This window comes from Caretta caretta, chromosome 1, assembly GCF_965140235.1.
Source record: "Caretta caretta isolate rCarCar2 chromosome 1, rCarCar1.hap1, whole genome shotgun sequence".
NCBI lineage: Eukaryota > Metazoa > Chordata > Testudines > Cheloniidae > Caretta > Caretta caretta.
The window spans coordinates 237,703,429-237,727,566 of record NC_134206.1 but is presented as its reverse complement, the minus strand read 5'-3'; the positions used below and the strand labels follow the sequence as shown (position 1 = coordinate 237,727,566).

General features: G+C 38.9%; 1 protein-coding gene across 25 annotated transcripts in view; it reads left to right on the top strand.

Moving 5' to 3' along the window:
• Positions 1-24,138, top strand: part of PLEKHA5 (pleckstrin homology domain containing A5) — a 260,673-nt gene that overhangs the window by 71,499 nt on the left and 165,036 nt on the right. The window contains exon 1 of one of the 25 annotated variants that reach the window (XM_048827437.2): positions 14,096-14,203. The exons of the other annotated variants lie outside the window; for them this stretch is intronic. The gene's annotated coding sequence lies outside the window, so the exon portion shown is untranslated. Of the gene's footprint in view, positions 1-14,095; positions 14,204-24,138 lie in introns of those variants that run through there. 25 annotated transcript variants of the gene reach the window in all.

Below are 24,138 nucleotides of genomic sequence, written 5' to 3'. Positions count from 1 at the left end.
AAGAATTCATGGAATTAATTTACATTGTAGATGAAGCGTCTTTCAGTAACGTCTGTGCATAAGTTATGTATGTTCACATTAAAATTTTCATGTGGAAGATATTTAACTCCTTGGTGCACGAAGTTGTGTTTTCCAGATGAAATGTCTTCAGGCAGCAGCAGACATTCCAGAAATTGCAGTACCAAAAAAAGGACTAACACTAGTGGTGGTATTCCTTGATGTGCTCGTTACTCTTTGATTATTGCATCATACTCATGACTTGAATCAAACATGGAAAAGTCAGTTTTAAAAATTGTTATGCTAATATGAATAATTTTAAGGAGTACAGATTAGTGCTGGGACAGTGGATACAAAGCTAGCCTTTTAGCAGAGTTGGGATGAGATTTTTAGTGGTAAAGGGGAGTAACAAGAGTTTTAAAGTTGGTAAAATACCTATAAGGACAGGATTGGTCTGAAATTGAATATAAAAATTTGACACCTTGGGCGCATTTCATGCGATAAGAGGTATGAAATGTCTACAGTTCATTTGATAGTGTTTCAGTATCTGAAGGGGGAAACCCGTGTTGGCTCTGCTCCCAAAAGCTCCTCAGTAAGTTGAAAGAATAAAAAGCAAAATATTTTTGGATAATTTTTTTCCCTTCTTTGTACTTTGGGCAGTATGTCAATGAATTTGAAATCATTGAAATGTCTTGGGATGGTAAGCTAATAATAAACGTGTCAGCATTTGGATTTATTTTGAGTATCTGCTGCTTGGGCCCAAAAGAGCTGAGTTGTTGAATTTAGTCTTTCAGTCATACAAAGTTTGAGTTTCAAATTTCTTACTCTGAAGGACTAGATCAAACAGTGATAATCAAGGGCAGTCTCATTCTCAGAATCTTTGCAGACCCAGCAGTTAATCAGAATCTCCATCAGTCAATCTTTAGAATGAGTTACTTTCGGAATGCAAGCGCAAGAAATCCAGGACTATTTCTCTAAATACTGATATGAAGGTTGTGTATGATAGTCATGACTAATCTTAAACCAGTACAAGGAATATTTCCTTAGCAAGTAAGGGAAGGGGAACTGTCTTGCTTGGATGAATAAACAAAAAGAGAGATCATATTTGGAAAGTAAAATTGGTAGTAATTTTGGATTATAATACTCTTCGTCTAAAGTATTATATACATCAGCAAATTTGCAGTAAAGTATTTGGTTGACAATACCCATATTCTTGATGATTTGTAAATAAATTGGCATTACAGCACTCCTAATCATTTTAACAGAAGCTTTTTTTAAAAAAAAAAAAAGTCTAAAGAAAAAAAAATTAAGGTGTAGATTTGATTCCTGGTCTTTCCTCCCCAATTTTAGTCTTTATAATACATTGTTTAGTAATCTCAATTACAAGGTTTATACCTAGATAAGGAATCTGACACCTTAAGTTACAAATCCCCAATTTTTGCCCCAGATCCCTAAATGGCCCCCTCAAGGATTGAACTCCCAACCCTGGGTTTAGCAGGCCAGTGCTCAAACCACTGAGCTATCCCTCTCAAAAGAATTGGACAACTTTGCAGTTCTGAGATTGAGGGCTTTTTTTCTTTTAATTTATTTGAATGAAAAGAAATACAGTAGAACCTCAGTTATGAATATCAAGAGTTACAAACTGACCAGTCAACCACATACCTCATTTGGAACTGGAAGTACTCAATCGGGCAGCAGCAGAGACCAATTTAAAAAAAAAAACAAATACAATACAGTACTGCGTTAAATGTAAACTACTAAAAAAAGAAAAGCAGGATTTTTCTTCTGCATAGTAAAGTTTCAAAGCTGTACTAAGTCAGTGTTGAGTTGTAAACTTTTCAAAACAACCATAAAATTTTGTTCAGTGTTACTAATATTTCAGTTACAACCAACCTCCATTCCCAAGGTGTTCGTAACTCAGGTTCTACTGTACTACAAGTTGGGATGCGAAATCAGGTCACTCATTCTAAGAAGTGCAGAGAACTCAGCGATTGTGAAGACAATGGGAATTACTGAGTGCTCTACATCTATGAACCTCAGGGGGCTTATTTAAGATCCTAATTTTAGGCTCTTGGTTGGGATTTTAGATGAAGATTTTCAGAGGCTAGGAGGCTAAGCAAGTAAATGGCTTCATTGTGCACTTTAGAAATTGGGAGAAATCTAGAAAAGGAGAACTTGTGGCACCTTAGAGACTAACCAATTTATTTGAGCATAAGCTTTCGTGAGCTATAGCATCCGATGAAGTGAGCTGTAGCTCACGAAAGCTTTTATGTTCAAATAAATTGCTTAGTCTCTAAGGTGCCACAAGTTCTCCTTTTGTTTTTGCTAATACAGACTTTCACGGCTGTTACTCTGAAACCAGAGAAATCTAGGAGTTTGAGACACTAGTTTTAAATCCTGTCACACTTTTCCATGCACTCCTAAAGAAGCACATGCTCTGTACATTTAGAAAGTGTTCTTAAAGTAAGTATCAACTTTGTTTATTCTTGAAAATTATATTGAACTGCACCTAGAAATATATGCATCAGGTGTTTTTTTCCTGATATGTGGGTAAATTGAAAGAGCAGTCTTTAACTCTCATGTCTTAATATTTAGATCTGTTTCATAGAATCATAGAATATCAGGACCTCAGGAGGGACCTCAGGAGGTCATCTAGTCCAACCCCCTGCTCAAAGCAGGACCAATCCCCAACTAAATCATCCGAGCCAGGGCTTTGTCAAGCCTGACCTTAAAAACTTCTAAGGAAGGAGATTCCACCACCTCCCTAGATAACGCATTCCAGTGTTTCACCACCCTGCTAGTGAGAGAGTTTTTCCTAATATCCAACCTAAACCTCCCCCACTGCAACTTGAGACCATTACTCCTCGTTCTGTCATTTGCTACCACTGAGAACAGTCTAGATCCATCCTCTTTGGAACCCCCTTTCAGGTAGTTGAAAGCAGCTATCAAATCCCCCCTCATTCTTCTCTTCAGCAGACTAAACAGTCCCAGTTCCCTCAGCCTCTCCTCATAAGTCATGTGTTCCAGTCCCCTAATCATTTTTGTTGCCCTCTGCGGGACGTTTTCCAATTTTTCCACATCCTTGTAGTGTGGGGCCCCAAACTGGACACAGCACTCCAGATGAGGCCTCACCAGTGTCAAATAGAGGGGAACGATCACGTCCCTCAATCTTCTGGCTATGCCCCTACTTATACATCCCCAAAAGTCATTGGCCTTCTTGGTAACAAGGGCACACTGCTGACTCATATCCAGCTTCTCGTCCACTGTAACCCCTAGGTCCTTTTCTGCAGAACTGCTGCCTAGCGGTTTGGTCCCTAGTCTGTAGCAGTACGTGGGCTTCTTCTGTCCTAAGTGCAGGACTCTGCATTTGTCCTTGTTGAACCTTATCAGATTTCTTTTGGCTCAATCCTCTAATTTGTCTAGTGCCCTCTGTATCCTATCCCTACCCTCCAACGTATCTACCTCTCCTCCCAGTTTAGTGTCATCTGCAGACTTGCTGAGGGTGCAATCCACACCATTCTCCAGATCATTTATGAAGATATTGAACAAAACCGGCCCGAGGACCGACCCTTGGGGCAGTCCACTTGATACCGGCTGCCAACTAGACATGGAGCCATTGATCACTATCCATTCATCCCAACGATCTAGCCAGCTTTGTATCCACCTTATAGTCCATTCATCCAGCCCATACTTCTTTAACTTGCTGGCAAGAATACTGTGGGAGACTGTGTCAAGAGCTTTGCTAAAGTCAAGGAACAACACGTCCACCGCTTTCCTCTCATCCACAGAGCCAGTTATCTCGTCATAGAAGGCATTTAGATTAGTCAGGCGTGACTTGCCCTTGGTGAATCCATGCTGACTGTTCCTGATCACTTTCTTCTCCTCTAAGTGCTTCAGAATTGATTCCTTGAGGACCTGCTCCATGATTTTTCCAGGGACTGAGGTGAGACTGACTGGCCTGTAGTTCCCAGGATCCTCCTCCTCCGCTTTTTTAGAGATGGGCACGACATTAGCCTTTTTCCAGTCGTCCGGGACCTCCCCCGATCGCCATGAGTTTTGAAAGATAATGGCCAATGGCTCTGCAATCACATCCGCCAACTCCTTTAGCACTCTCGGATGCAGCACATCTGGCCCCATGGACTTGTGCTCATCCAGCTTTTCTAAATAGTCCTGAACCACCTCTTTCTCCACAGAGGGCTCGTCACTTCCTCCCCATGCTGTGCTGCCCAGTGCAGGAGCTGACCTTGTTTGTGAAGACAGAGGCAAAAAAAGCATTGAGTACATTAGCTTTTTCCACATCCTCTGTCACTAAATAGAATATCAGGGTTGGAAGGGACCTCAGGAGGTCATCTAGTCCAACCCCCTGCTCAAAGCAGGACCAATTCCCAATTTTTGCCCCAGATCCCTAAATGGCCCCCTCAAGGATTGAACTCACAACCCTGGGTTTAGCAGGCCAATGCTCAAACCACTGAGCTATTGGTCACCCTTATGCTGCAGCCTCATCATTTGTCTTCATGCATAAAACATTCTCAATATCTAATAATGGAAAATCTTCAGAATAATTTGAACATGCAGAATTTAATTAAACATTTGTAGTTGTATTTGTTTTCTTCAAGGATGATATCAAAATCTTACTGTTTACTACTGACATTTCTTACGATAGTTCAAGACAGTTGTCAGTACAGAACAATTAAAAGACAGTGCTTGTCTTCACTATGGTGCTAAATCGGCTCCGTTGAACTGATGCAGCGGTGCTGACTTAGCGCGTCTGGTGCAGATGCTTTACGTTGACAGGAGAGCGCTCTCCCGTCAATGTAATTACTTCACCTTAGTGAGAGGTGGAAGCAATGTATGCAGGAGAGCATCTCCTGCCAACATAGCACCGTATAAGCACTGCTTAAGTTGATGTAATTTATGTCGCACAGGGCGGTGGTTTTTTCACATTGCATTTTTCACATCACAATTTACATTGACTTAAGTGGTGTAGAGAAGGCCGCGGTAAAATTATGCATTTTATGATATACCACCACCTGGTGACCTATAACAATTTATAATTCTCTGTCGTGGTATTAAACTTTTACTTGCATTTTGAATAAGATCAGTGTTTAGAAGATACTCTGCAGAAAAAAAATCTATTTGAAGTACAGTATATGATTATATTTCATTAAAAAGTCACTTACTTCTGTGCAAATTGCTTCATAGCATTTGACTCAAATGAGTTTCTTTAGAGGCATCTGTGCCTGTGACAAGAATTGGTGCAGTAAAAATGTTGATATTTTATTTAGCCAGATGAGGGCACTTTATCTTTACATTTCTAGAATTTGTGTATCAGAAGGCTACAGCAGGTATATTCTGATGTGACTTCCTGATTACTGGCTTGTCTGGACAGAATAGACAGCTATGGAGTGATGTTCTGTTTTTGCAAGTGTCTAAAGTGATGAACTTTTTTTTTTTTTTTTTTTGCTACTCTTGTTTTATTTTCTGTTTATACTATTGGCCTCATTGCAGGAGAGTATATATTACAAGGATTTGCAGCAAAATCCATCAACACAGGGCTGCCCTCCGCAAAATGGCATACACGGGATATGGCATTTGTGGATTAAATCTGAAACATTATTGTCTTTAGACGGTTTTATAATACATGAATGGCCAACATAGCTGCTCTGGGATGAGAAATTTCTAGGTGAGTGGAAGGTAAATGCTCTCTCAAGTTGTGCTTGTTTGTTGTTTATACAGCAGTAGTATGACAAGTCTTAACTTCTTGGGGAACATGCAATATTTTTATTTTAAAGCTAATTAATCCAGTAGTTATAGCCGTTCAGCTGTTGCACATTTTTCTATGTCCTCAGTTCTGACACAAGACTAACATCGACACCACTTTTTGGTTTGAAATTACATAGGAGTGTTGTAGGTATCACACACTTGCAGGAGTGTGGGAGTTTACTTGGAAGTTTTCAAAGGCCTGGTCTATAGTGCGTGGTTATTTTGGAATTAGCTGAGTTACCTCGAAATAAAACTGGTTCCATCCGCACGACCAACCATTTTTTCGATTTAAAGGGCTCTACTCAGATTTCTGTACTCCACCTTAGCAAATGGAGTAGTGCTAAAATCGAGATTGCAGTTAATTAATGTTTGTTAATTTTTTATTCATTTGTGTCAAACTGCATTGAGATGGAAATGTAAATTGAGTTAAATTCACAATCTTTTAAAGTTTTATCAAATAAAACTACTTTCAGTGTGCTGAATAGGTAATAGAATGTTTATCAAAATGTGTTTTGCACTTTGTTAAAGTATTTGTAGTCAATGAACTGAACTGTTTGTTGCTAGCCACCTTGTCCTTCATGGTTTTAGAGCTAGTTTATTGCAACCTGTGACATGTGGCTTTTATTCGTAAACTGGAAAAGGAAAAGCTTTCCTGGTTTTTTTCCAACTTTTTCAATTTTGAATTAACTAATATTTGAACTGAATTAGGTGAATACAGTGAAATGAAGAAAATATTCTCTGCACCTGCAGAAAAGGCTACTACTATCAAGTTTAGCACTTGAATAAACTCAGCTAGTGACTTGAACTAGTTCAAGTGGTTTGACTCTCTTTAAAACTTCAGCAGCAAACTTACTGCTTGAATACTTTTTATTTCAATGATTTTATTAGATTATAGTAAGTTTAGGCCTTAGTCATAATTTTAAATAGGTTTATTTCTAAAGTCCATTTAAATTCATTATCCACTCTCAGAAAAATACAGACCCCATCTAGCTAAGTTTAAATATTATGGTAATTGAGACACTAGGAACATGTAAGCCATGTAAGTTATGAATAACATGTAAATTATTAATAGAAATGAGAGAACATGAATGATGCATTACATAAAAAGGTGAAAATAACATCTTTAAATTTTATATAGATACACATCCACCCTTGTAAATTTTTCTGCTTCCCTTCCATGGTGCCACAGACTCTGCACATACATGTTTTAGACTAGCTGTAAACATGATCTTCATATGACTTCAGTAAATGCATTGTCACAGACATCCAAGTGTGAGGGCACAAGTGCAGGAGAGAGGCAGCCAGCAAGTGGGAGCACAGGTGATAAGTGGTAAAGTGAAGAAATGGAAGCAAAAGTACAGAATGGGAGGAAGTGGGACGCCAGACTCTCACATTGCTGGAGGGTATGGCCTCAAAATCTTATTGGTTGGTGAAGGGGGCAGAAGAATTAGCTTTTGCAATGTGTCGCTTGAGGCTACAGAAACAAGAATAGGCACAGTGAAACATATTCAAGAAACATGCTTTTGTGTTGGTATACACCAAAATAGAGAGAAAAGGGACGAAAAAACGGGTGTGATGCATATGACCTTAGAATCTGTTTTGGTCATTAAAACCATTTTTGGTACACCTTTAAAATGTATTGAGGAAATAATATATTACCTATATTCTGTGCATCCTTCTATCATGCTTGATAAAACATTACATTAGTCATGTAAATAAAAATGCTTTAACAAATTCCATCCAAAATAGGGCATAAACTTGCAGACAAATGATCCATTTTATTCAAGGGTGCAGGGGAGTTTTCTGTGTAGACTTAAAATTAAGCAACGTAGCACACTGGTCTTGCTAAAATGAACAACTCTGCTGTCAGAACATATTGTTGAAGGTGTTTGTGAACTGTTGCATTGTTGCTAAAAGGTTTTTTAAAGGGAGTAATGGTACTTCAAGCATTGTGTGATATTCCTGCTAAAGTTTAAAAAAAAATATTAAAAAACCCTCAGGCATTAAATGTTTGCCATTGTGCCTTCTAATTCCGTGCTAAGTTTCAGTGAAAACCTTTTTTTCCCCTGTTTCTATAACATTATTCCACACCTCTTCAGACTCATCACCTTTATACTTACAGAAGTCTGGTTATAACATTATAATGTTTTGCTTGATTTCAAGATATTACTAAGGAAGCTTTTGAGAAACACAATTAAGTGCTTCCGTCCAATTTTAAACTTCATTGTGCTCTGGTGATGGGAGAATTTACCAATCAGGCACACGATCACTTTCTAGAAATCTTTTATATGCAAGGGTCCTATTCTCCATCTAGTTGAGGGGTTCCCAAACTGGGGGTCGGGACCCCTCAGGGGATCGTGAGGTTATTATGTGGGGGGGGGTCGCGAGCTGTCAGCCTCCACCCCAAGCCCAGCTTTGCCTCCAGCATTTATAATAGTGTTAAATATATTAAAAAGTGTTTTTAATTCCTCAGATGTTGCTATTACCAACAGGAGAGTGGGTTTGGTTTTTTTTTGGGGGGTGGGGGGGAAGAAAACCTGGATTTGTGCTGGAAATAGCCCACCTTGATTATCGCTACAAAAGATTCCCCCTCGCGTGCCCCCCCTCCCCTGGCTGTCCTGCTGGTAATAGCTCACCTTACCTGATCACTCTCGTTACAGTGTGTATGATAACACCCATTGTTTCATGTTCTTGGTGTATATAAATCTCCCCACTGTATTTTCCACTGAATGCATCCGATGAAGTGAGCTGTAGCTCACGAAAGCTTATGCTCAAATAAATTTGCTCGTCTCTAAGAAAAGTCCTCCTTTTTCTTTTTGCGGATACAGACTAACACGGCTGCTACTCTGAAACCTTTAATTTGTACGGGGGGGCTTGCACTCAGAGAGGTTTGCTATGTGAAAGGGGTCACCAGTACAAAAGTTTGAGAACACTGATCTAGTTCTTATTTTTTGAGAGCTCTTTATTGAATTGCATATTAAATTGTAATTTTTTTAAAAATATTTTTTTCCAAATTTGATCCTGAATATATAAAAAAAAGTCTTTTAAAGGACAGTTTTAACTTTAATGTTTCACTTTTCTCTGAAAGCATTTTACTTTTTTGCAAGGAACATCTAAGATGACTGTAGGTGGAACAGAAAAATTCTTTTTCACTGTCTGTGCATTTGATAGTACCTTGTTTTGGTCATTTTCACTATTTTTAGTGTTTTTGTGAGTCTTTCACACAACAGCAGAAAGACGAAAAGTTGATTGTAAAATTCAAAAAATTGGAGGTGATAGGCATGTGTAATGCTTGGAATTGCTTTTAACGCCTTTTCAAAAAGGGTCACAAATTTTAATTCTAGTCAGTTTGAACTGCAGAGGTGCTCCCAGAGTTGCCTTTATTTTAAATATGGAGACCTTTGTATAGGATTATATTAAATTAAATTTAAGAAATGATTTGTTTGGCTGGAAAAGCATCTAGCCCCGTGGTTCTCAAACTGTGGGTCGGCAAGGCTGGCTTAGACTTGCTGGGGCTCAGTGATGAAGCCTGACCCCCACAGTCCTAGGTAGCAGGGCTCAGGTTACAACACCCTGGCTGGGGCTGAAGCCCTTGGGCTTGAGCTTTGACTACCTTCCCATCTTGGGTGGTGAAGCTCAGGCTTTGGCACCCGCAGCCGGGGCGGTGGGACTTGGGCGGAGTCAGGCTTCAGTCCCACTCCTGGGGTTGCGTGGTAAAGTTTGTTGTCGGAAGGGGGTTGCGGTGCAATGAAGTTTGAGAACCCCTGATCTAGCCTAAAGAAGATTTAATGAATGATTTATGTTCAAAACGATGGGCTGTTGGGAGGCAAAGGGAGCTATGTCTCTAAGATAAGTGTGTAGCCTTAATTTCTCCATGGTTTTCCAGACCCCTTTTTCAACTCTTATACCTCAGATTTTGGAATTAATGACAAATTGATAGCTGTACTAATCCATATCTTGCTGTTATGGGGATTTTCCTAAAATGGCTGTAGATTAAAGGGATTAATCGTTGAATTTATCATTATTGGCCCAATGTGGATGATACCATTATTCGGCCTTTCTTACTCCAAGAACCACTTGTTTTAAAGAAGAGCTGTTTTTGTTTTGACCAGCTTGCATTTCTTTTAGAAAATTCTTTACACTTCACCAGTCAAAACACAAGTTGGAGAAAATTTAGAGATCTGATTTGGTTTGGAAAATAAATCCTAGTGAGGAAAGTTTGAGATGAGAATTCATCTTAGGGAAGAAACTTAAAGGACACTTGTGACCTTTTAAATTATTTCTAAAGAGTACAGTGACCTATTTAGTCTCTTTCGTCTGTAGGACAATGCCCAGGTCCTCATTGTGCCACAGCCTTCCTTCCTTAGGCTAAGGGCAGATGAGAGTGCTGATTGAAGCGTATTGCCACCTGGCCAACCTTTTACAGGATTTTAATGTATATCAATGTAATAAAAACAAATACTAGTCTAGTGGGTATTGAAAATCAAATGTTTGCAGTTAGTATTTCATCATTACCATTAATCTTTCATTGTGCTGTAACTTACTCATGTGGAAGCAGAAATGAGTGTTTTAGTTGTCATGCAAATCAGGTTTTACTATAGCACTAGGTCCATTGTGCATCCTGATTGCAGGGTTTATGCCTTCCAGGGATTTGTAGAATAAAAGTACAATCTATCATTTTGTGCAAGTTTATAGTCAAATGGCAAGGATGAACATTAAAATAATTACCTTTGATAACACATTATTCTTTATGCCACAAGAGTTTTTTTAAATATGTTGACATAATTCTCAAATCTCAGACCGTTACTATTTTCAGATTACTTATAATGGTAGCTGCAGATTCTCATATGAAATATTTCTTTTTTTGCATAGATGTTGAAACTCGTAGCTAATTATTAACAGTAATTGAATTTGAGAATGAAATCTTGCTTTTTTCTTTACTACTGTACCAGTCTTCAATGGCTACATTAAAAGCCAGGAACTTGATGTACACCTCCTGTGGCAAAGCCTTCACTGATCGGGGGTTTGCAGTAGCACAGGACACCACAGCCCCTCCACCCTCACTCAGCGGATGCGGAAGTGGCCAGAGCAGGCTCAAAAGTTAGGGGTGCTGCTGTTGAGGGCCTGTAACTGGAGTGCACAGGAAATTTATGATTCAGTATATCTGTCAAGGTTCCTTCCGCACTCTGAACTCTAGGGTACAGATGTGGGGACCTGCATGAAAAACCTCCTAAGCTTATCTTTACCAGCTTAGGTCAAAACTTCCCCAAGGTACAAAATATTCCACCCTTTGTCCTTGGATTGGCCGCTACCACCACCAAACAAATACTGGTTACTGGGGAAGAGCTGTTTGGAAACGTCTTTCCCCCCAAGATACTTCCCAAAACCTTGCACCCCACTTCCTGGACAAGGTTTGGTAAAAAGCGTCACCAATTTGCCTAGGTGACTACAGACCCAGACCCTTGGATCTTAAGAACAATGAACAATCCTCCCAACACTTGCACCCCCCCTTTCCTGGGAAATGTTGGATAAAAAGCCTCACCAATTTGCATAGGTGACCACAGACTCAAACCCTTAGATCTGAGAACAATGAAAAAGCATTGTTTTCTTACAAGAAGACTTTTAATAGAAATAGAAGTAAAGAAATCACCTCTGTAAAATCAGGATGATTTAGGGTAATTAGATTCAAAACATAGAGAATCGCTCTAGGCAAAACCTTGAAGTTACAAAAAAAGATACACAGACAGAAATAGTTATTCTATTCAGCACAATTCTTTTCTCAGCCATTTAAAGAAACCATAATCTAACACGTACCTAGCTAGATTACTTACTAAAAGTTCTAAGACTCCATTCCTGGTCTATCCCCGGCAGAAACAGCATATAGACAGACAGAGACCCTTTGTTTCTCTCCCTCCTCCCAGCTTTTGAAAGTATCTTGTCTCCTCAGAGGTCATTTTGGTCAGGTGCCAGCGAGGTTACCTTTAGCTTCTTAACCCTTTACAGGTGAGAGGAGCTTTCCCCTGGCCAGGAGAGATTTCAAAGGGGTTTACTCTTCCCTTTATATTTATGACAATATCTAAGTGAGAAGCTTTGTTGGTCATTTGGGCAAACCCTTTGCCCATCCTTTCAGGGTAGGGAGAACTCTGCTTGCCTCCTGCCCCACCCATTATCACTTAAATACTTCCACTACAGCAGTCTGGCTCAATTGTGTTTGAAGGCAGGAAGCAGAGAGTGGGCAGTGGTCCCTGCCTTGCTTTACTTCAAGCTCCTGTGAAAAACAGGGAAAAACATAAATGAGGAGACTGCTTAAACCTGCAATGATGCTTCTGTGATCCCATGAGAATGAAGAGGTAGCAATGGTGGGTAGGACAAGGTGCTGTGGATAAAAGGTAAACCCCAGTCTAGACACACAGCTGCAACAGTTTAAAGGGGTGGTTTTTACACTATTCAGTTAAATCAGTATCAGCCATTGTGTGGACATTTATTTCAGTTTAAACTTGACTTACATTGGTTTAATTTACTTCATTAAATTTCCAGGTTTAAAATAAACCAGTGTAATCAGTTTAAAACATACAGATAGCCACAGAGGATTTTCACCAAAATCAAATTAATCTACTTTAGTTAAACTGGTGCCCTCCTGCGTGTAGACAAGGCCTAAGATGAAAAGGAGTGGGAAAAAAATCACTGGAGAAGGGAGAGGAGTAAAAGTAGTAGTGGGGTTTTAAAAGACAAATACAATAGTACCAAACAGATTATTTCTTCCATTGCATACTCTGTTTTGTAAAATCAAAGTCCTGCTAGATTATAGGAATCAGCAATCCCTTGTGTGTATTTATTTAAATTACGTGTTCAAAGGAATAAAAACAGAAAAATAGGAAGAAACAGGCAAATACACAGGAAAAGATAAAAGGTGGAGTTGAATGAACAAAACAGATGAAAAGTGTCAGACTCCCACACTGGGTATGTCTATACTTAAATCTGAGGTGTTCTTGTGGCACAGATGGAAATCTGTGTGCTAGCGTGGCTAAAAATAGCAGTGTAGATGTGGCAGGATAGGCTTCTGCACAGCCTAGTGATGTGAGTACATACTTAGGATCTCTGATGTGCTTGTACAACCTGTGCTGCTGCTGCTGCGTTTACTCAATTTTTTTTATTACTAGTGCTGCAATCGCACCTCTTATTGTGGTTTAGACACACCCAGTGTGACGAGGATAAGCAAGGGTGGATAAGGTATGGATCTATCAAATGGTGGACTTCAATTCAAAAAGGTTGTGAACTGCTAAACAAAGCTGTTGAATCACTTCAGTTTAAAACTACTGTAGCCATGCCATGGCAAAGGTTTCTTCCCTGCTCCATCAACTCCAAATAATGTATCAGCTGTATTTGTTTAGAGCTTCCTTTTGAGAAGCAGGTGTATATTGCTAATTCAGTAGTCAGGGTTTTTTTTGAGAGTTTGAGTAGTGGGTAGAAGGGAGGTTTATGTGAAAGTGAGAAAATGAAGTCTGTTTCAAATACATAGAGCTGATTAGCATTTCTACATTCAAATTATATTAGGCATATGGCAACTCCTCCTTACTCTAATACCTGATTTCTAAAAAAAACCCTAATCCCCAATTATATGATATATGCAGACCATATGAAAGATACATGCAAATGCTTTTGCTTGTCCTGTGCTGTAGCATATGAAGAAAACATGCTACAAAACACAATGCACTTTTTTCATCAGTGTAACTAATTTAATTCAGAAACAAATGATTTAATTTCATGGCAAAATAATTGATGAATCTGAGATTTAGAGGGGTGGTAATGTATTACCTGATTTTTTTTTTTAAAAAAGGTAAAACATTAGTATAACTCACTACTAAATACATTGTTTTACTTGGATTAGAGGAAATTGGACAAATTCTGTTCGCCACAGACAAGTTATGAACTGCTTTTAAGGTTTTTGGGTCATATGTTGATCTGGTAAGTTTCTATTCTGATAAACTAGCATTGTGTAGTTATGCTGACACATGGTGATGGTGTTCAAGCCTGAGGATATGTTTCAGTAAAACCGTGCAAATTATTGTCTGCACACACGCAGTTGAACCAAAAAAAGGGAAAAATCAGTATTTCTCAGTGGTTCAGATTTACTTATTGGAGTTAATGATTTTAGATTTGATTTACAGCTGAGTTTGTTTGGAAGTAGGGCATCTCTGAGATAAAGCATAAGGCTGTTTCAAATTAGATACGGAGCATGCTCATATCAAGTACCTACCCTTAGGATTGCAGTTTTTCTCAGGTCTATGTTAGTAGAGCTCTCACTGAATTGAGAGGAAGAGAGTGTAGCATGCCCTTTTTTATCATATCAGAGAACATATGATTTATCTTTGGAAACTGGAGACTGAAGATGGAGATAAGCCTCACTGTGAAGGCATCAGCATTCAACTACAGGTTGTTTTTGGTGAGTTAATGTTAGTCTCTTTTCAATTATTTTAAGAGGTATCGCTGACAAAGCCGGGTGTAGTGTTCAGGCCCCTCACCCCCCTCCCCCCCGCATATGTCATGCCATATACGTGTTAATGTATTAAACTGAAACTTTATATAGGCAATAATAAAGAAATTTTAGCTGTTGTGATGTGTGGATGTTCATGGAAGAATTTTCATTAAGTGAAAGGTTAATGTTTTCTAAAAAGAATGCTAGGTTAATATTTGGGTCAGAAAAGTCCATGAAAAGTGTGGGATATATTTTTTTCTATAACCTGTAGTTTACTCCTGTTATTATTCTGCAATGAAACTTTTCTGCGCACAATATTTTAAAATTCTAAAAAATTCTGCATATTTTATTTGTCAAAATAACACAATATAATAACACCAGTTTCAATTATTTTTCGCCATTTATTTCAAAATACCTGCCAGCAAGTATGTCTGTGACAATACAGATGACAGAAAAGATTCAGGAAATATTTTTTGACACATAGATTCCTTACTAGACATATTAATACAGAGCTCTGAGTAATAATTCATTTAAACAGAACCATATTTCCCACACCCCTCAGAAGCAGTGCAAAGGCTTGGGGGAGTCAGTATAATGGAGGGAAGTAAATTGCTGGGAAGGAGACTGGATGTGTAACAGGTTTTTTGGAGGGCGCGGGGAAGGGATTGTTAGGGAGCTTCCCCCATGCAGACCAGCCTGCCTGACCCCTAGGCTTTCCCATTCAGTGAGGCACATCTGCCCCTCTGTTCCCTCACGCAGCCACTCCCCTGTCCCTATGTAGCTCTGCACTCCTTCCCCTGCCTCCATGTGTCTGTGCCCTCACCCAGCCACTCCTGTCCCTGTGTAGCTCTGCCCCACCTCCCTGTGTGTCTGCATCTCCCTTCCCCTGTGGCCCTGTGCCCCCACTCCCATTCAGCCTCTGCCCCAGTCTGTCCTCCCCCACTAGCCCTTATGAACCCCTGTCTGACGGACATACCCCCCAGCACCCCACAGCCTGTCTCCTGACCTGGCCTGACAAGCGCTGTGAAGGCAGCTCTCTATCTTCCCTTGCATTACAGAGGGAGCTCACAAATGTAGTTTCTAAAAGGGAATTTTATTTTGATATTTAAGACTTGCATTAATATATAGAATGATGTTGAAAAAATCTATTGTTCTTGGCTTCAACAGGAATTGCAAGTTAATAAGCAACATAATATGAGATCTAACTCGATGTGTTTTAAGTAATCTTGGCTATAAACATGTTAGTGAAATGTGTTTACTATTTTCTATCAACTAAGAAATTTAGGAGGGAATCCTTTTAAAATTGCAGTTATGACTACTTATGGTAACTTATGAACTTGTATTATTTCTTTGGTAGCGAATGAACTATGTAACAAGAATTTTGAAAAATATTAATGGTGCTGTTATTAGCTCATGCTTATCGTTCTCATTTCAAGTTTTATCGATTTGTATTGAGTAACCCTTTAAAAGCAGCATTTACAAAGCAGAATTACTTTTGTCCAATGCTGGTAATTTCATACAGCCATGAATAGGTCTTCCTTCCCTCCAGTAAGATACAGTACCCTTTTTGAGGATTTTCTTGTCCTCAATATGCCTCATTTTGAATGACAGCAAACAATTCTGTTAATATTGTCTACAATATGCAAATTAGGGCTCCAAGAGGAGCCATGGTTGAATTGCAAAAAAAAAAAAAAAAAAAATTGGTGTGGATAATGTTGATGTTAATGGTCTCAGCTATTTAATTGGACTATGTGTGTTTTGATTCAAATATAGCATGTTGGAAATGCCTGTTTAAAATTTAATTAATCACTGGGTTAGGACTTGAGCATATGCTAGAAGGGTGGAGGAGTTTTGTGGCAAGAGCATGTCCTCCCTTTATATAGTTTGACCAGGAGAAGGTACTCCTAGGAATAAACTTGTCTAATGTATTCTTTAACTTTCTTTGAATGAAGAGATGTTTCTGGGTAATTCCCTTTCCTGAGCAGAGTTCTTTGGTGCTGGATATAAAGGATAATTACAGTTTTACAGAAAGGGTGCACTCTGCAATCTTTCTTAGTATCCTGACCAGTTTGCTTTAGCACATTGCGTTCGGTTGTATGTTCAGTGCAGTAGTAAATTTTTGAACGCCATGTTTTTTCTCTGAATGAAGGGGTGGCTGTGCCTGGAGGTATAATCTGGGGGCGCAGAACATCTAATATTTACCTGTAAATCATCATCTTTCTCCATCTGAAATGCCCATATCTTGGGTTCTCAACCCTATTCTAGATTACTGAATGTTAATTTTATGAAATGGTCTGTGCATTTTCTCTGTTTGAGACCTTAGTTATGTGGGCTATTGCAACAATTACCTATGGTGATCTAATCTAGTAAGAGAGTGGGTTTTTAAAGACATTCTGGAAGAATGGTTAGTGTTCAAACTAGTAGGGTGGGTTTTTTAGGCTGTGTATGGAGGTGTGATGGATGGAGTTTGAGAGGAGTTGTATGGCTTTTTTATTTTTGGTAGCATTGAGAACGTGCTCAGTCCTGTGACTGGCAATATAAAAAAGCATTTCACCTTACTACTAAAATGTAGATTGGTTTGCGAAGGGTGAAAAAAGTTAATGGATTTTTCCCTGTGGAGAGAGGATTGCTGACTTATTCAATGCTATTTTCAATAGGAAAGCTATACTTTGAAGAGTGCAGCAAAATTTGAATGACCTTACTGCACTGTTCAGAGTTTCAGTAATTCAGAATCTGTTTAATAAATGATACTGTAGATTTATACAAATATATTGTCCAAGAGGAAGTTGCTGAAATAATTTAATGTTTTTAGTAATACTTCAGTCTTCTGGCATGCATGTTGATATGGAATAGAAAAGGCCTGTAAAGTCTCATCTGGACTGTATCTCTAGGGTAATAGCTAAACACCTGTATCCTACAGCACAGATATGTCTCTGAATAGCCAGCAGTTATGTGGAATATAAAACAAAAAGCGAAACATGGAAAATTAGTTAGATCTATTTGTGTTATGTGAATTATAATTTTTACATACAAATGGTATAACATTTAAGATGTCTGTCAGCTTTTGAGTGACTGAAATCCTTTGGACAGCAAAGGCTCATTCTTTTCCATAGAATTAGATTTATAAATGAGAACATTTACTACTGGCACACATAGAAAGCTGTGACAATTTTAAACTGAAGGTTATTTCGAAGAAACCTTGTAAGCATTCTGTTTCAAACCTTCCTGACCCATTTTAGACAATTTGCTAAAATCTGATGCTTTCAGTGGAGCAATACGTCGTATTTGAGTTAGTCTTCTCATATACACTAACTCTCTGACCCCTCACATGGGAGGGGAGGGGTGGAACTTATTTTTTCACTACTTGGAAGTGAATTTAATATCTAATTTTTCCAAACAAAAAAGAAACTGCACTGCACAATACTACTTGGTGCTGAGTTGGCTGTAGTATCACTAATGTTTTCGATAGAAATAAAAATAATAAGGAAAAAAGCGTGAATTATTACATAACTCTTTCTATAGGGAACTCTTTCTATATTGTCATAAATTGGAAGGACAATTATTTGAATTTTTTTTAAAGCAACTACGTGCTCCATTATATTATTCCTGAGTTATTCCTACTTCTGGAGGAATTCTGCAGCAAAAAAATTAAAAACTTTGCACACAATATTTGAAAATTCTTCAAAATTCTGCATATTTTATTTGTCAAACAACAATATAATCATGCCCGTTTCAATTATTTTGGCAATTTATTTCTAAATATCTGTCAGCAAGTATGTCTGTAACAATACAGACAAAGATTCCGGTATTTTTTTTTGACAAATTCCTTACTAGGCATATTAATACAGAACTTTGTGTAATTCATTTAAATTACAACACAGAACTGTATTTCCTGCCGCTGTCAGAAGCAGTGCAAAGGTTTGGGGGAGTCAGGGGTAATAGAGGAGTTGAGGGAGAGGGAAGGAGCCTAGGAGTGAACCTGGAGGGTGTTGGGTGTGGGTGGGAGAAGGTTTTTTTGGGCAGGGAGGTGGGATTGTTAGGGAGTTGGGAAGCCTCCTCCATGCTGACCCCAATCTTCTCTCATTCAATCAGGCACGTTTACCCCTGTCCCCGCCCACCCCTCTCCCTGGCTCTCCAGTCCCCCTCCCCAGGCTCAATTCTGTCATGCCACTAGCTCATGAGCGTGTGCCCCAGTCTGTCCCCCTCACTAGCCATTCTGATCCCCAGTCTCTAACCTCCCCAGCAGCCCTGTGTGCCCCACTCTGTTCTAACTTGGCTCTGCAGGCAGGGTGCTGTGATCAACTTCTACTCCTGGGGGAATTCTGCAGCACTGGGCATAGAATTTTGTATTTTCCTACATAAAATACATTTTGCCTTAGGAAGTGCTGCAGTTCTGCCTTTTGCCCACCAGAGGCTGCTGTGGCACTAGAACAGCTAGCATGAACACAGGGCTGTTCTGGTGCCACAGAGGCCTCTGGTGGGCAAAAAGTGGAACTGCAGCACTTCTGAGGCAAAATGTTTTTTATGTGGGGAAAATACAAAATGATGGGAGACAGAGGAATTATGCTTGTCCGCAGATGCGCAGAATTCCCCCAGGAGTATTCCTCTTTACCTTCCAATCGTGGAGGTCCCAGTGTGGATTATTTTGAGTCTTTCTAGCTTTGTGTTAGTGCCAGCAGGTGGAGCTGTTGAAGATTGGTCTTCTGGCTGCATGAGTCTAGAATCTCTAGAATTGAGTTTTTCTACTCTTTCATTATCTCCAGGGTTTGAAATTAATATTGGACTGAGTTCTGTTGAATTTGGTAGATGTTATCATAGTGTACTAGTCTTGTATAGTTAAATTACAGCTATGGATTTGGAGGGAAGTTATGGTAAACACCTAATAAATAGTCATTTTTCTTTGCTTCATCAAATGATAACTTTTGGCATTTACAAAATAAATTTCTAATTAAAAAAATACAAAAAATCTTCAAATATGAAAAATGAAATTCTCTGATAGTGGCATGTGGAGGCTGAGGCTTTGTGTTTCCCACACTGGGAAATGAGTTAGTTGTCTATGGCAGGGACCTGTTTGGGGCTCCAGGGGTTACAGCTGATTTTATCCAGCAACAGGTGAATATTATGTATAGAGTAAGTTTAGCAGCCGTCATCGAGGTGGCTAATCACTTATAGCCAAAGAGTGATGCTAACAAGTGCTATTCTTGTATCTCATATTGTGCAGAAGACAATGGGAAGCCTGAGAATAAAGGGTTGAAGATTTTCTAAGACTGAAACTTGTCATGGACTACCTTGACAGCACTACCTGGATGAGGAGGGAGGAGAAACCTTTCATTGAGTATCCATGTATGATTCTCTAGCAGTGCACCTTAGACCAAAAAAAGTGGAAATGGTTTTCCCCCTTTTTGGTTGTGTTGGAAAGACTGAATAAATGTTTGCAGCATATTCGGGGCATGCTTTGCCAAAAGATATTTAAAAATCTTTCCACCTTCTATACAATTTATTTGCTTCTGCATGTCCACAGTTGTCTAAAGGAACTAGGAACCTCCCCACTGCTCTAATGAATATGAACATTTAAAACATTGTGTGTAGGGGGCATTTACAGTTTCATGCACATTTCAGTTCAACAAAGAAAATGGCTTTATTTAAGCATTTAGTTCAACTGAGAATCAGGTTTTGCATCATGTGTTCTTGAAAGGAATTTAAATGTATAGAAGCATACACAATAGAAGGACTGACTCATTTTTGTTTCTTGTTAAATTGATGCTGAAGCAAACTACATTCTGACATTCAGGAGTAAAAAGGCAATATTTCAGTGTATTATAGAAAATTTGGGGGGCTTGAATGCATTTAACATGCCAATATGTGGAAATACTAATACTTTTTTTTTTAACTAAAGATTAACAGGTCTCTATTTTTCTTCTACTTGCTTAGACACAGCCAACTCAATTTTATTATTTTTAATCTGTATTTAGGAATCTGTGATTCTGAGAGCATCTCAGTGCCAGTGGGTACGCTGTTGTCATGGTAGACGAAAGATGGCATGTAATATGTCATTGGAAAACTAATAATTGATCATTAATATTCTTGAGTGATGTATGCATAGTAAATCCACGGCAGGACTTTATAGATTTATGCTTCAAATATGTGCTTAAAATGTATTTTGCAAGGAGTACCTAAGCCCCCGCTTGTTCTGAATAAAGGAATGGGTTCCACCTGCTTGAATGTATCTCTGATGTAAATTAGGCAAGGTGTGACCAAGGACAGAGAAAAGCTCATTTACATGTTAGGTAAACAAAGCCACCAGGAGAACAAAGTGGGGGAAAGATAGCTAGTTAAGTCTCCATGGGGGATGGAGACTGCACCCCAGAAAGCCTGCATGTTTCTTGAAGCAGGGTCAGTGAACTTCAGGAAGATAGCATGGTGTCTGCACGCCAGCAGGAGAGAGAAGCTTTCTCTGGGCTTACTTTTCAAAGAATACATTTCAAAGGTTTACTAGACCATAAAAAGAATGGGGAGAGAACCCCGTAGCGATCCATTACTCGATGCACTAAAGAAGCCAGAGCTCTTGAAACCTCAGAATGTTGGATCCTGTAACCAAAGGGGTTGAAGTTTCTGGGACCTGAGTACAGGTGAGAAATCGACATAGGCAAAGAATTTAAGCAAGTTTCTATACATTTTAGTCTTAGCTTATTTTTACTTTTGTTTGTAACCATTTCTGTTCTTACTTATTTTACTTGATAGCACTTAAATCTATGATATTGGTGAAATATACTATAAAATGGTTCAGTGCTTTGTTTGAAATTAGGTGTTTGTTAACCCCAGTTAAGGTAATAAGCATTTAGAGCAGCAAACGTAACTTCGGTAAGTGTTCTGCAAGAGGGCTGATGGATTGGGGGAAATTTGGGACTGGAGAGGTGTTGGGTCACCTAGCAAAAGTAAGTGGGTGGTGGAAGCCAGGGTGTGACCTTCATGCTTGTATGCTGGCTGTTGGTGTCAGCGCTGTGAACCATGGCAACATAGCATTGAAGGTACCCAGAGTTGCAGGGCAGGTGGTGACAGTGTCTTACTGGTGTGGGTTGAACCCCAAAGTGTTACACTCTGTCTCATTAGCCATTATTAAGGCTAAGATTTAGTCATGGGTAATAAACAATAAACAGGTCACAGGCAATAAACAAGAAGTCATGGATCTGGGACCTGTCCATGACTTGTACTGTCTACACCTGACTAAATCTTGGGTATTCTGGGGGGGGCTCCAAGAATGCAGCTGCTGCTCTGGGGGCCTCCGGGGCACCCGCTAGTGCATGGAGTGGTGGTGATGTGGCTGGCCCTGGGACCACCTGGGCTGCTGCACTGGCTTTGGGGTCAGTCGTACCTGCTCCCTGCAGAAGTCATGGAGGTCTCGGAAAATCATGGAATCCATGACCTCCATGACAGACTCGCACCCATAGCCATTGTCTATATTTACACTCATTCACAGGTTTAATACAGATTTGGATGATTGCTCCCTTTGCGTCGTGTACTTCAGAGAACAGAGCATGTATATGGATTCTAGAGCAGCATATAAGCATAACACAGCCATGCTCATACATATCAACAAAGTCCCCTGTGTGTGTAGAAACTAACATGTGAATAACTGAAGTCCAATCAGTACTCAGTGAAAACAAATACTACATGGAGATTTCTAAGGTGTAAAGTAACATTTTAATTATCTAAGCATTATTAAACAGCTGTCTTGTTAATGAGAAATTTGAGTCAAGAAGTTAATTTTCATTGTAAGTCTAAATGTAAATGTGTTTTTGTTTAAATTTTGTTTGGGAGTTGGTTTGTATCTTTCTCCCTAGAGAAAATAGCCTAAGAAATCTCAGGCTGTCATACGCCAAGCTCAGAAGGAAAAAGTGTTCTTTTCAGAGTTCTTTTTCTGCAACAGTTAACTGTCTTTTCATCCCTGAGGTCTAATACTTCAGAAAGGATTCTGATTTCTATCTCAACAAAGGAAAGACCTATTTCTTTAGGATCTGTCATGCTGAGACTGTCGGAACAAGTGTTTTAGTGCCTTCCTGTACTTTATATAATGGTTATATAAATAGTCTATATTTATTGTAGGGACCAATTCACTTACCCCGGTGAAATATTGCAGCTCTTGAGCAGCACAGAAGCACAAGAGTTTAGGACAGGAAATATATAAATAGAAACTCCAGGGGGAGGTTGTGTAGGTAGCCATCACACCAGATGGAATTTGGCTAGAATTTAAATCTCCTCATTTTCTGAAAAATACCCCCATTGAACCACTCTAGAGGCATGGATCAATAAAGAAGAGTGCCATCTACTGAATCACCAACACCACTTCCTGCATACATACAGTCCAGGAACAGCAAATATGAATGGTTGCTTTTAAGTGTGTGAAGTCAGCTTTTGCCAAATTTCATTTTCTTACCTACGTGCTAAGCAGGGAATTGAGCCCTTGTCTCCCAAGTCACCAGCCAGCACCTTAACTACTGGACCATAATCCCTGTCTGATTGTTCCTTACCACTTTTTTCATTTGTTACAACATGCATCTGTTTTTGTTCTATTGAAATCACTAGGTATAGCCCTCGAATTCCTATTGGTGTGCTGCAAGGACAATGTCCTATTTTCTGAAATAAAGCAAAAGTGGATGCTAGTTTAGAATTTCTTTAACTATATTGAATACATACATTTTTGTCACTGGTTGCAAAACGAAATATCAACTATGAAGCTGTGTTTGACCAGAATAAAACCATCAAGAAATGAATAATTTTATGGTCTTAGTTACATTGTTAACTGAATTGATTGAAGAAAGAGGTCACCTGTGAAAAACTGTTGCATTGAAATTGTTAGGACTTTCACTACAACCCTATTTTTACATGTACAAGTTTCTAAAAATCTTGTGGAGCTAAAACTTTCTGTGCTTTCTCACCAGTAGTTCACAAAATGTCTGACTAAAGTAACCTCAGACTTTGTACATATAAGGGAAGTATAGAATTCTTTTGTGGGTTGGAGTCTTGGAAATAGTATTTAAGTTATGATTCCAGAGGCACTTGATTGCTGTAATTACTTAATTTTCTTCCTGTGCCCCAAAGTGAAGCACTCCAAAAATCAAAAACTCTGAAATAACCTTTACATAGCATGGAAAAATCAGTAATCAGATCAGAAGCCTTCTACTGAGATAATTTTAGCAGAAATTAAGAAAATTTGTTGTATCATGATATCCCCCAGGATTTTGCTGGGAATCGTAGTTTGTTTTTTACAAGACTGGTGTCAAAAATATCTAATTTTCCACTGCTATTCTTTATGTGAAGAGGAATGTATCCTGCTCTTAGTTGTGACTATTCCTTCCAATATTTTGCAGAGGTTTTCTGGTCAACTGGATTTTTAATTATCACAGAGGGTTAGGAACTCTGCGTTACTCATTTAAGAGACCATCTGTTCAGCAGCACTGTATGTTGTAATATGCGGGGGCATTCATGCAATACAATAGACCAGTGTTTCCCAAACTGTGTTCTGCATGATGTGAATAGGTGTTTGGTGAAAGAATCGTAATTTAAAAAAAAAAAAAGGGTCTTGCACTTGATTTTTGTACTACTTTATACACACTTTCCAGTTAGAAATTGTTCAAGTTATTTTAAATTTGTATTTTTGCTTTGTTTTATAAAATAAAATATATTTGAGCATAAATAACGGAATTTTTAATTTGAAAACCAAATGACTACAAAATAATATTATAAGTGTTCTGTAAATATGTACCAGGTGTTCGGTAGCCAAAAAAAGTTTGGGAAACACTGCAATAGATGCTTGTTTGCAACAACACCTTGTAAGAGCAACTGCTGCTTACAAGCAACATTTCCCCTCGGAACCCTTTCCCTACCATGAATTGTCCACTTGG